This window comes from Ambystoma mexicanum, chromosome 12 (genome assembly GCF_040938575.1).
Source record: "Ambystoma mexicanum isolate Mex_15411 chromosome 12, UKY_AmexF1_1, whole genome shotgun sequence".
Taxonomy (NCBI): Eukaryota; Metazoa; Chordata; class Amphibia; order Caudata; family Ambystomatidae; genus Ambystoma; species Ambystoma mexicanum.
Window position 1 is genome coordinate 565,650,542 of NC_090936.1, and position 14,427 is coordinate 565,664,968.

Below are 14,427 nucleotides of genomic sequence, written 5' to 3' on the forward strand. Positions count from 1 at the left end.
AACGGAATGAAACATTAAAACATCTCATTTTAGAATGTCCCTTTTTTATGGACCAAAGGACAAAGTCCTTTTTAAGATTTATCAATGTGAACTATGAAGATTGCTTGACTTCACTCTGGAATAGACGTATGAAAGGCAATGAAAAGGCTTTAATTTTTGCTTTGGTAGTTTTCCTGAAGGTCATTGATAAAGAGATTTTGTTACTTCATTGTTAAATTGTTTTAACTTGAGTTTAACTTTATCTGGCATTTTTTTTTATATAATGAAATATAATGAAATGTGTTGTCAAATTGTTAAATGGCTGTAACTGTGTACATTTTGTAAAGGTTCATGGAACTACATACAAATAAAAAAATATATATGGCTCTGGATCCTGGAGATGCTTGTTTCTTTGGAGATATATTCGTTTTCTGAAGTGCTGTCTACTCTACTTACAATGGGCCACTTGTCTGACTATTTAACTTCTTTTGTTACAGTATGAAGACATTGCAGTAATTTCCAGTGGAAGATATTAGGGTAGGTATATGGAAAGAGTGGGTTGAAGCTGCACACTACACATACTCTGATGTTCCTGTAGTAACTCAGTACCAACAGAAAACATGTCTGAATGAGTTGCACCCAGATTTTCAACAGGATGCTGTACAAGATCTTGTGGTAGAAGGACCTTTGATGTCACCCTAATAGGCACTGCACCTACTAAATCTGCCCTGGATTTTCCAGCAGGGACCTTATAAAATGGAGGATCATACAGCCAGGCACCTTACACAGGGCCTCATTACATGTTTGGTGGTATTTTGGTGGAAAATCCTTAGAAATACCACCAAACGGATTTACTGTTACGCCACCTGGTCGGCGTATTTACAGCCAGATTACAAGTGGTGGTAGGCAGTGTTTGTACCCATTTATTGGAGTCCATAGGACTCTATGGGGATTTCATTGGAATTACCACCCATGGTAATTCTGCCAATTTTTAAGATTTTCAGCGGGAAGGCAGCAGATTTACCTTCAGCTTTTTGCAGGAGGTAAATCCTCCACTTCACTACCAAAATTGTAGTATGGCAGTGAGGTAATGTGGCGGAAACGGAATTGCTACTCCATTACCATGTTTTTCACAACACCGGCATGCTGGTAATGAGGCCCATATTGTTCTTGGCTAGATAGGCTGTCAGTTTATGTTTTGCTATCACGAGTTTCATTACAGAAGCCCCCAGATTGCACCCGACTGATGAAGCTGACACCACAGGCAGTTCTCCTGCTGGGAAAGATTAAGATTAATCTAAAACCTTCCAGCCGTCACCTCATTTGTTTTGCTTATGTCAACCCGAGTGGAAGGGGTATGCTCAGACATGGGTCCTGAGCCTGTTGGCACTAGAGACCATAGCAGGTCCTCAGTGATGATGCCCAAGGAGACCTGAACCTATCTGGGGCTGCTTGTGGACTTGTGAAGAAGGGATGTGATCCAGCAGTTCACACAGTCCCGCCTCTTTTGGGGTGGGGTTAATCCTGATTTGAATATGGTGTTTCCCCTTTTTGTAATGTCTTGGCAGGCGAAGAACAATGGTCTGGAGGGTTGCAGAGAGCAATTGCCAGATGTTCTGATTAATTTTAAACCTTACAGACATCACCTATTTTGTTTGGCAAAGGCTCTTGTGGCAGAAGCTGTGAATTCCATCAGACACAACACTCAAAGTCAAACAATGAATTCATTTTTCCTTTACATTTTACATAAAGTTACTCTATCATAATAATGTAATTATAGAAATCACACAGAGCAATGTATACAAGGAAAGAGACTGTGATGGAAACTTTCACACAGTCAGCATTCCTGCCCCAACTACTGCATCACATCCCCCTGGTAAATAGTTCAGTAATGCAATATGCTTTGAACACACAACACACACATCAACCCGTAAAAAAGCCTGCTAATGGTGCACGATTTTACAGCACACAGTGTGGGCACATAGAGTGTCCCTCCATGTCCCGTACCAGCCCATCTCCTGGTCCAAACTTTAAGTTCGGATGTGAGGTTGTGAGGACCCCTCATTCTATTACGCATTATTCCCTACAGATGCTGCTCGTGGTGCAGGAGTTACTTCTGGGCCATTCCCCCCCACACTTCCCTGGGGTCTCAGCAAAGCTCTGGAACACTTTGCAAATACACAGTTGCTCTCAGTAGAACTGTTTCACAATCAGCCAATGTCAGAAAGTCTTAGTAATCCCCAAAGGTAGGTTGTTGTTATCACAAGACAGTTGATCAGCCTGCAGCATGAAGCCATCATGGTATGAGTGAGTGGGTTTGCGAGTGAGTGAGCTAATGAGTCACCAAGACCATTTATATAGCACAAACAGCGAGTTTAGCTGTCCTTTGATCCTAAGCATGTGTGTGAGGTGTACACATTCTGAAGCCAGATGTATGTTTATCCGATGCCATCCTGCCTGCTTCGCCTGTTATCACCACTAGAGGTTGCTGTTGCCTTATGCATACAACAATAAGACTTCAAGTTCATATTCCAGGTGCAGAATATATACATTGTTTTTAAAAAAGACCTATAAAGAGAAAGTCTTTTGATTAAGCACCTTTTCTCTAACAAAATAAATTACTTTTTTTAATGTACTTATGTAATATGTAATTATTCATTGTAATATTTATTGGTATGTTTTATTATAACAAAAATATTCTTCATGTACATTTTAAACTTTATTTGACTTAAATGTACTTTATTTTATGATCTCAAGTCTACTTCAAATCATGCTGCAAGTGAATTGTATTACTCTGACATCCCTCAGCATTATATATTCGAGTCCAAAACCCACAAGTGGAATCCAAGACAATGAGGGGCAGATAGAGCAACTGGCTGTATGTACTATGCTGAACTTTCAACAGATTCTGTGAGATTTTGTTTGTGGTTACTACTCCTCCACGTAAAAGGAGCAAAATCCTTTACAAAAAAATGTAGTTTCTATTAACATAAATTTTGTTAAAATACACCACATAATATATTTATACTCTGAAAATGTCTTGTACACAGGCTTTCCCACTAGTTCTGAATACAAGCTTTAACAATAATTCAAATGTAATGGACCTGATAAAAACAGACAATCCTGTTCTTTACTAGAAACTTTTAAAGACTGATCTCTCAGTAGAACTGTTTCACAATCAGCCAATGTCAGAAAGTCTTAGTAATCCCCAAAGGTAGGTTGTTGTTATCACAAGACAGTTGATCAGCCTGCAGCATGAAGCCATCATGGTATGAGTGAGTGGGTGTGCGAGTGAGTGAGCTAGTGAGTCACCAAGACCATTTATATAGCACAAACAGCGAGTTTAGCTGTCCTTTGATCCTAAGCATGTGTGTGAGCTGTACACATTCTGAAGCCAGATGTATGTTTATCCGATGCCATCCTGCCTGCTTCGCCTGTTATCACCACTAGAGGTTGCTGTTGCCTTATGCATACAACAATAAGACTTCAAGTTCATATTCCAGGTGCAGAATATATACATTGTTTTAAAAAAAAACCTATAAAGAGAAAGTCTTTTGATTAAGCACCTTTTCTCTAACAAAATAAATTACTTTTTTTTAATGTACTTATGTAATATGTAATTATTCATTGTAATATTTATTGGTATGTTTTATTATAACAAAAATATTCTTCATGTACATTTTAAACTTTATTTGACTTAAATTTACTTTATTTTATGATCTCAAGTCTACTTCAAATCATGCTGCAAGTGAATTGTATTACTCTGACATCCCTCAGCATTATATATTCGAGTCCAAAACCCACAAGTGGAATCCAAGACAATGAGGGGCAGATAGAGCAACTGGCTGTATGTACTATGCTGAACTTTCAACAGATTCTGTGAGATTTTGTTTGTGGTTACTACTCCTCCACGTAAAAGGAGCAAAATCCTTTACAAAAAAATGTAGTTTCTATTAACATAAATTTTGTTAAAATACACCACATAATATATTTATACTCTGAAAATGTCTTGTACACAGGCTTTCCCACTAGTTCTGAATACAAGCTTTAACAATAATTCAAATGTAATGGACCTGATAAAAACAGACAATCCTGTTCTTTACTAGAAACTTTTAAAGACTGATCTCTTTCCAACATAATGTGGGCTCAAGCTGCTTCACTAGTAACACGATTCTGACACCAGGGTGAATGTGCAAAACAATCAAATAATGCAACCTGCAGCTGAAAATATAGTGAATATCAAAGCTGTGGACTCGAATAAATCCATCGCAAATCACCAAAGTGCCTCTACCTTGTCAATCAGCCATTCCGTTTTTTTGTACATAAAATCCACTAGAAACAATATTTAAAATATACAGTACAATAAAACAAGTTGACCATTTGCAACTCGATCATTTTACATAATTATTGAAGAGGAAATAAACATACAACAAGGTGCAAATATAAAAAATCTTAACGAAGAATAATCTAATGGCAAAAGGTGAGAAAATAGCAGAATGCAGATTTTTAAACTAATAAATCTGCAGAAGCAGTCCTGCTATTTGATTCAGTGGCACTGCTGCACTAAAGGTATTTCCCGTGCCTCCACACCTTGGAAAAAGACCAAACAAGATCATCTTGGAGCCAGGTAACATTCACTTCCACCAAGAGGGTGCTGGTCATGTGCTCTGCCAAAGGTAACACACAGAAAGAAAAAAATAGCCACCGATTCGTGGTCCAAACCAAATGAGCACGGACACTCATTTGGGTCGAGCCTGGCCATCTTGCCAAGTGGCAAATTTAGAGGGATACTTCCAAGACGGAACTAAACTAAAAAATGACTTCATGTTTCGAAGAGCCAAATATCACCGTAAGGTGCTTCCTTTACTTCGCCACACTCTATATCAAATTATAGACTTAACCTAGACTTGGACCACCTAAGCTAAAATGTGGCTTTTGGACCTTAATAGTTTTCAATTCTAATGATGAAAGTGGGAGATTCCTTTAAGAGGCCAAGACACAGAAGACCCCATACGCTTCTTATGTGCTTAAACTAAGGCAAGGTTGTGGCAACTTCAGGGCTACTATCTCCTGCAAATGAACCTTTCAAACTGTTTCCCCCTTCACCACCCAAATGTTGTCCCAAGGAAAAACAAGTCTAGATTATAATTACTTGGAACCCTGCTTCAGACCTAGGAGCAGAAGGCAATTTTCATACAATGATTTAATGAAGGCATGTTCTGCTGTTTGGTGGCCATCCACATTTGTGTGCCCTACAGTTCACTGGCATAGAGGGCAATTACAATAGTGATTGCCTTGTAGACCGTTGTTGAGGTCAATACAGAATAGTCCCCAAATCTTTGATTAAAGCACAGAATATCTCTTCCTACCCATTTCAGCATGAGCTCACTCTTCTCTAACTGGAGTTTCCAAGAACCAAAGGAGGAGAATCATAACCCAAGATGGTACCACTGGACTATCTCTAGCGGTATAGATTCCCACTGCTATCTTATTTCTCAGAGCATGTTTCACTCCCCATACCATCACTTTTGTCTTAGAATCTCTTATCGAAGCCCGTCAGCTGTGCAGCACAATTGAAAGCTTCTCACCAGTTTAGTTATGCCATTTTCTGTCTTTGGTATGAATGCAACATCATCAGATAAAAGAAAGGACAGGAACCTCAACAGCCCTATCCTTGGGGCACTAGTGCCAGCCACCTGCAGCCATAAATCTAGATTCTTAATTTAGGTATTAAAAAGGGTGTGGCCAAAACACCCCCTGTCTGGTGCCTTTCCCAACAGGGAACTACTTTCTGGCTACTCTAATATGTCTGAAACTTACCCACAATTTTGTGTTCCCATGCAGAGCCCAACTGATACATCACTGGACAGGGTTGCCAATAAAAGATCTGGTTCACTGAATCCAAGTCCAAACAAAGTGAGCTGTTATAAAAGACCCCTAGAAGCATACATCAAAAGGTGTGTTCTTTGATGCCATGTCCCTTTCAGAACTGCCCATGCACTGGAGGGAAGTCAAAAACATCTCCCACCCACCTCAAGGTCCTAAGAACAATCATGTTGCCTCTTACTTGTATGGAGCTTACATTTAGGAGATGGCTGTCATTTACTGATTCCTCCCTAGATCACCTTCCCAGTATAGACTGACTGCACAGGCTGTGAACATGATAGAGAGTATGAGCCTGCACCATTCCTGACCTCATCTTCTGCTGCTGACGTTGGCTGTACAAACTCTGAGAGCAGAAGGCTTTGGCTCCATTTCATACACAACCTCCTCATGCTAAAGGATTTTACTTTATAAACTCAAAGCATAGTACACTATGCTCTGCCTTCCCTGGTGCAGACCTTGACTGCAGAAGCAGTGAACGAAGAGCGATATCCCTTCACCATCCTCTTCAGCAGGTCTGCTGAGAGCCTCTTTGATTTTCAGTGCCCTTAGCTCTTTCGCAGTGAGAATTCGTACACCACTATTTGCAACATCTCTGACCAAGAGCAACTGCAAATGTCGGAGCTGTCAGCTCCCGCACACCTCTCTGCTATGCATCAATCTCTGAGTACTGTCTCTTGATATGTCGCCTCACCTGCTCCTTTGTGAGAACTTCCATTTTGTCTTTTAGGGATCCAGCAGCAGCAGTAAGTGAGAAAGCATGAACACCCCACATCTACGATCTGCTGCAATCCTGCCCAGGGAATGAAGGAGAGTTGGATGCCCCGTTGTGTCCTATGCATCATGTCCCTCATTGGAAGTTAAAACTCATTCATGTCACTCAAAGACTCAGATCTTTAAGGCTTAGACTATAATGCTTTGTGATTCTCGAAAACGTGTTCCCTTTTCAAAACAAGAAAAGAATACATTGCTTCACAGATAACCTATATAGAAATTCCCTCCGGAGATATCGGGTTCTCATCAAAATGGTCACCCTTAGCTCCCATACATGTTAGCTGCATATATAATTTGAAAATGCTTCAATTGTCATTAAAGATCATTTTGTAAATTCAAACTTGAGGCCTGGGACGATTTGAAGGAATTATCCTAGGTATTGATATACTTTGGATATTAAGATATTGTTAATTTGACATGATATTTGAACCTGAGAGAAGAAAGACGCAGCAAGGTTTGATATCCTGCTAACCTATAAACACCAATACATCACCACGTAATGACTACTTGGTAAGTGATATGAGTGTGCAGTCCTTTTATCAGATTGCTCTCGTTCTTCCCTGTTTTTTTTCTTTTTTGCTTCTTTATCACACTTCTTTTGCCTATGGCTGACCACTGTCACACATTCCTGCTGCAACCCACGCAAACTGGATACCTGCACAGATTGTGTTTGCAAGTACAAGACTTTGCTTCAAGATAAGATTGTACTCACAATATTTCGTATAAGTAACATTTGTGTAAATCAAAGGCATCAGAAACAGAATAATGCAGGAGCAACACGGGAACAGCAATGCTCTCTATGAGCTTGCTCAACACTGCAAATATGATGTCGCCATCCAAGAAAATTCAAGAAGAAATGGTCATGCAATCCATGCATCAATCTTTAATCAGCAGTCAGGAGGACCCTCCACAGACTAGAGTGTGCCTGGATCTACAGGAATCACAATGACGATTCAATTGAAAATTCACACAAGGTGCTATACATGTTGTGAGCCAGTACAGAAGTTAACGCCTTGTCGCATACAATGAATCGCCAGGAGGTAGAAAAACAGTGCAAGCTCTTGTCTGAGGCGCAAGTTCATGAATGTGCAATGACATTTGGTGCAATAGAGAGGCAACAAATATTGAAGATACAAATGAATGATGGGATTGTAAATCTGTGGTCACATTACACAGCCACTCAATACTTTGCTCTATGCAACCAAGCAGACATTTCTGGCAAGCTCTTCTTCTATTTCTTTCTATCAATTTGCCGTTGTCTTCCTGATCTCTTATTTTGAGATGTTATCTTCTCTTTTGTTCCATTTCATATTTACTGGCACTTTGTTGTTTTACAATTAGAAGAAATAGTTATTGTGTTGATTACCCTTGCTAACATTGACTGTAACTGGAAACCCCAATAAATGCACCCTAGCCATTTGTGGCAGGTGGGAGAGTGACACCATGAATAGGAATTTGATGAAGAATCTGAAACTTTGGTCGATTGGACCATACTCTGTTATCCTTCCTCATCACAACATTAATCACTGTAATAATCTTCACTTTTCTCAAATGCATTCAAGATCAATTTTATTTCTGTTGTATTTAATAAATCGTATCAGCAAACCATGTTTGAGTGATTTCTTCCTTGTTGTGAGCTTGCTAAAGGGATGAATTGTTTTCAGCTAGAATTTCCTAGTTTGTCAGAGAAGCACAGAAAGAGCATAATACATATTGGAACACAGTAATGAATGAATGATTGGTTTGCTGCTCACGATTGAGGCTTCTGTTTATTTTCCTTTATTCAAGGTGGTTTCACCGAAGAGCTCTGTAGGAAAGACTAACGGTCTCCCGTTGTTTCCAATTACTTCGAAAATACTTTGAAAAATACATGTAGTTGTGGGTTAAAATGATAAAAAGGGGTAGGGGGTTAAGGTAGGCGTAGTATTGATGGGGGGCATGAGGGATCCCTCAAATCAATAATCAAATTTGGGGTAGGGGTAATTTCGAAGTGATTACTGATGTGGAAATTACATGGAACCAGACGGACATGTGGAGCTTCTGATTGGATGGGATTTGGGCGTGGGACTAGTGATGGCCAGAGTTTAGGGTGGTCTTGGATGCAACAATGGTGACATCTAGTGGTATAGTTTTAGTTGTTGTTTAAGTCCAATTACTTAGTATTTGTGTTCTCTATTGAGAGGAAATTGCTTTGCCTCCTCACCAGACCTTTCTGGCAGTAGTGCCATGTATAATGTCTGCCCATCAAGTTTGAATATGATATTGGTGAATTGAGGTTGCAAGGTAGGGAGTAGTGCTAGGGAATTTCTGAAATCTTATCAAGAATACACTTCTGATTCTGTGAAGAATAGCTCAAATAAGGCCTTTTTCAACAAACCGTTGTAGATTGTAAAAATATGTTTTAATAACATGTACATTTCACAGACAAATGTGACCCCTGCTCCTTCCTTACATAGCTGCCTCATATCTGGCCTTTTCTTGCCACTATTTACCTAAGATAGTTGTTAGACATCAGATACATACAAGAACAGATCTCGCAGCAATAGCCAGCATTGACTAATTGCACTCATGAGCGAGAATGAGGTCGCCCTGGACAGGAAACACCAGGTTACTACTTTTGAGTTTGATCCTACATTAGGCAGCCGCCATTCACCTCACCAGACCCCAGGAGTGGAGAATCCACTCAGCGTAAGGCGGCTATGGAGGTGCCAGGATGCTGGATAAATTCCATTCCAATACTAGAGAGCCTCGGAATCTTAGGGTCCGATTCATGGAATTATTTGTGTGGGAAATAGGGAACTTGCTGCAACTCTAGACACTGAAAAGCCTCAAAAATTCTTATGCTACCCATCACTGAATGTGGGGTAAAACCTCTGACCTCATTCAGAGCCACACATCCTGACATGCTAGCGTGCAATCACATTTAGCAGCAACCTAAAGGTCCAAGTTGTTATACGGGACAACTCTAAAAACCTAAAATGCTTCAAAGATATTACATCTAAATATAGGCGCATAATAAAAATACATTACTCACTCTCCCGATCCATACTCCCACTACACACTCCCACCAGACGCCAGGAAAAGGTAAAAGGAAACAACTGTAAATTCATCAAGTACGATGATCCAATCAAGACAACGACACAGATGCCGTAACTCCAACCCTGCCGAGATGCCACCCGTAACACGTTCCAGAAAAGAATAAATAAACAGTGTGCTTCTTATCTCTCAACTGTGTGCTGGAGACATGCCCGGCGCAAAACAGCAACCATCCATTTTTGCATAGCGTCCAATAAAAAACAGTTAAGTCAAAAATAAAGATGCGTCAGAACAGAATTTAGATTGACACATGCTGCGCAACTCACTTGATGAAAAGGCTGACAGCCTTACTGATATAGCTCTTCACATGATGGTGCCGCCACAAACCCATAGATACCTGCACTTCTTTACCCTGTCCGAACAAGAAGTAACTCCTCATTGCTCCATAGCAGAACCCGGTGTGGGATCCCCATCTCAAGTGACACACAGTTGGTTCCGCTTTGCTTCGTTTGATTGGAGCTTCCTGTTAACGTCACTCCATAGTCACGATCATTAGGACCTTTCCTATAAGATCATGCCGGCAGCCTCTTAACACCGCGTATGATCGAATCCATGGCAAGCAACCAGGTCAAGGTTCCAGACGCAAATGCAGCTAAGACTGAATTCTAAACTGCTCGCCATCACCCACGACTACAGTGCTGACATCATCTATTACCTTCTGGCCTTTGCCAATGTAGGAACTCTCCAGGCCAACCGTCAGCCACTGGCTGCGTGAAGCGTACCCTGTCTATACAAACAATGCGAACACTCGCATCCAGTGCCCCGAAACCTTCTCCAAGCATAATCCTCCAACACCAAGTGTCTTGGGCAATGACAGCACCTCTCCCCTTAAATCCCGAGGAGTCCTTAGTCCCGGCATGTCGGACAACTAACAGGCAGCTCACCCTCTCAAAAGAGACACAGTACTTCTCAGGCAGCTCACCCTCTCAAAAGAGACACAGTACTTCTCAGGCAGCTCACCCTCTCAAAAGAGACACAGTACTTCTTCCTGGACAGACCCTTCTGTCCGGATGGGAACTGGCACATTCATTCAAACCTAGGGGACTGTCACTGGCAGCCCTGGGTGCTGGGTGGCTTGCCAAAACAGTCATGGGTGGCTGCTTCCAACAGTCGTGGGCACTTCACTTCTGCTGACCATTGGGCAGCCTCAAATGACCTGGGCTGGGCTCCAGCTGACTCTTGGGCAGCCTCTAATGCCACGGCCTGGGCTCCAGCAGGTCGCTCTCCCCAGGGGTCTCCTTGAACAGGCTGCCCCTTCCAGTCCTGGGTGGTGGGCGCTAACCAGTCCATGGGGGGCAGTGGGCTCTCCCTCACTCCTTGCATTCAATTGCCCTCTTGCCTGCACCCCCCGCAGCAGAGTATCTCCTACTCTCTTGTATGACTTCACACAGGTACCTGCTTCCCTCTTTTGCTTCACTTGGCTTCACTCCAAGGTCCTCCTTCACCATACCTTGGACCATCCTCATCGCCAATTGTTATGACCAGCCCTTGGTCATAGGGTTCACTCATCAATGACACTCGGGATACTCAGGCCAGGTACTCTTAGTAGTCACTTTATTAGCTTGTTAGTTACAGGATCAGATGTCATCATGTCAGTGAGAGATCAAGAGGGATAAAGGATAGGAGCCCACTGGCTCCCACGACCCAGGCTCACATATTGTAACTGCCTGGGTTAGAACCAATTCAACTCCAAACATTCTAACCTCACACTCACAGCCTACATCCTGATGATGACATCAATACTGGCACAGCACCTATGCAAGCATGAAAGCCAATCCTAACACTTGCGTGTCAAACTGCATGCAAAATCCAGTTTGTTGATTCATGGAATCGAATGTGCAGGGCTTTACCAGGGCTTGCAAGGAGATTGTGCAGGCTCTGCACGCCACTGCGAGCTGTCGAGTGCCGTGTGCGAGAGACCACGCAGAGCCTGAGCTGGCAAGGGCAAAAACATGCAAAAAAGTGGACGTTCCGAGGGACAGCCCGCAGGCCATCTGTTAAGCAGAATTATATGCAGTACCCTTTGGGAACACCACACACAATTAAGACTACAAGTGACAGTACAAATTCACCTTTGCTACAAGCCTGTACTACACAGAAAAGTGGTAGCGATGGCTGAGCAGCCAGACTTATCTCAACAGTAAAGTGAGCAGTATCAAAAGTTACACAAAAAACAGCAATTACTAGGATTCAAACACACTGATTCAAGGTTTCTGAATAAAAGAATATACATTTATTTACACATCAGTTATTAAACATTTCACTATTATTACGCAGTTGAAAAATCACTTTACTAATACACTACACTGCACCCAATAGGTTCTGGACAAGTGAGGCTCAAAATTAAGTGTGAGTAAAATGGCACTCCAGCAATTTAAAGGGAGGGAAAGACAAAGATTAGGTAGAAATTGAGCAGCACCAACAAGTTATTTAAGCAGGGCAATCTAGAAAAAGGAACTACAGTGAGGAAGTCAAATTCAAGGGACCTGGCCCAAAGTCAATGGAACAGAGTCTTTGCTCAATACCACATAGTTCAGGGTAGTTCGCGGTTAAGTCTTTGCAAAGAGTTCAGAACAAAGTTGGTCAGACGAAAAGTTACTTTAAAGAGTGGAGAAGGACATTCCCTCGGATTGACGAAAGGTTTCACAAGCTTTCAGCGTGGCTGGACGAAATGAACAACTGGATTTGAACAGTACCTTAAATGGAGAAGAAGGCTGAATCTGAGGCCGGCGTTCCTGGCAGATCCTGCAGGCTCACTGTTCCTGAAGCGACTGTTGGACTGACACAAAGTAGGAAGACTGGAGGCTCCTGCACTGCTCAGGGAAGAAACCAGCAACAGAGCAAAGCAACGAATAAAAGGTGCGCTCCTTAAAACACAAGCAGGGTCCGTTCCTCATAGCTATCCTGTTCACTGTAGCTCTGTACAGCAAATTCGACCAGAGGAGGGAGGCCTGGCGAGCAGTTTGGCGAACTGGTTGTTCCCAACAGCTCAAAGGGAGAAGATTCCTTGCAGATCTTCCCTGTCGTTGGAGTATGAAGATTCGGACCTGCAACAGGGCTTCACTGGGCGGTTCAGTGGTGGTAGGGGTCCTCTTCTGTCAGCTCCTCTTTGGTTCTCTCGTTCCAGTGGCGACTCTGACTTCCAATCCCAAGAGACCTGCTTTTTATGCAGCTTTCCCCATTCACACAGCCTGGCTGTCAATCACACAGTAGGGTGACTGTCCCGCCGGGATAGTCACCTCAGCCAATCATGCTAGAGTGCAACATGGGTCTCCAAGGAGTCCCTGTGCAGGGAGTCTCAAACCCCTTCCTTACATACTGTCCCCCACAGACATTCAGGTGCCTAAGCAGGGCTTCTGTGCAGAAGCCCACGAAAGGACGGCGAACAAAGGAATCAACCCCGGTTTGACGCACAGAGAAGAACATGAGAAAGACTTTTACAAAAAGAAATGGCGAATAAACCCAGCCGGAACCGTATAAAAATCTACATGGGCCAGCGGGTTTAAGTTCTAGGCTACTAAGATAGCCTAAAACACTACCAAGGTTATTTAAGATAACCGTGGTAGTAAAAATAGGGTAGTTACCACTTCCACCAGCCAAGTCTTAATGAAAAGGGAACGAAACAGTGTTTCATGAGAAACAGACAAAAAGGGATAATAATTAACCCTTTTCAGAACTCTATGTAAGATAGTTTGTACTGGGTCTGTGATTTTAAAAAAGACTAATAAAGTCAATGGCAACTTTACATGTTTCTGGGAGACAGTAGTCAGTCCCGGAAAAATGGAGTTGGAGTTGGGAAGTCAAACAAAGACAACCCTGTGTCACTGCACTGAAGGTGCTGTGTAACACATAGTAAAAAGATGATGCCTATGGAGTAGGTGAAGCTCCACAGTCCAAGAACACATGAAAATGAAAAACACACACCGCAAACACATGTAAGAGTGGGAAATAGGCTCACACTCAGGTGAAAAAAATAAATCCTAGAAATCCAGCTGAGCTGCTGAGGGACTCAGTAGGTAAGGGAAATTAGCCAATCTGGAGAATTCTCCCTAACACTTGCCCCCCCCCAGACTAAGGGACAGGAGGATTTAATCCACTCCTGGATGAATCTCTACCTCTAGTCCGTTAAAAACATCCTAGAGAGACCATCAGCATTTTGGTGGTGACATCCTGCTCTGTGCTCAATGGTGAAATCAAACCCTTGCAGGCAGATTGACCATCTTAGAAGTTTTGGGTTCTCCCCTTTCATTTGCATTAACCATCTCAAGGGTTGGTGGTCAGTTTGAATCACAAATGTAGATCCATACAAGTATGGTCTAAACTTCTCCAAAGACCACAAAATGGCAAAACATTCACGCTCTATAGTTGCCCACTTTGTTTCTGGTTCCTTCGGTTTCCTACTGATGAAGGAAATGGGGTGCTCCCTACCTTTCTCATCCAGTTGACTAAGGACTGCACCTATACCTGTACTGGATGCATATCTCTGCACCATGAAAGGTTGGTGATAATCAGGAGCTCTTAGGACTGGAGCTTGACAAAGGGCTTTCTTCAGGTTTTCAAAGGCTTTAGTGTACTCCTCACTCCACCTAACCTTTTTAGGGAATTTTGGAGAGATCACATTCAAGGGAGAAGCTACGGTCCCATAGTTCTCTATGAAATTCCTGTAGTACCCAGCGAGACCTGGGAAGGCTCTCA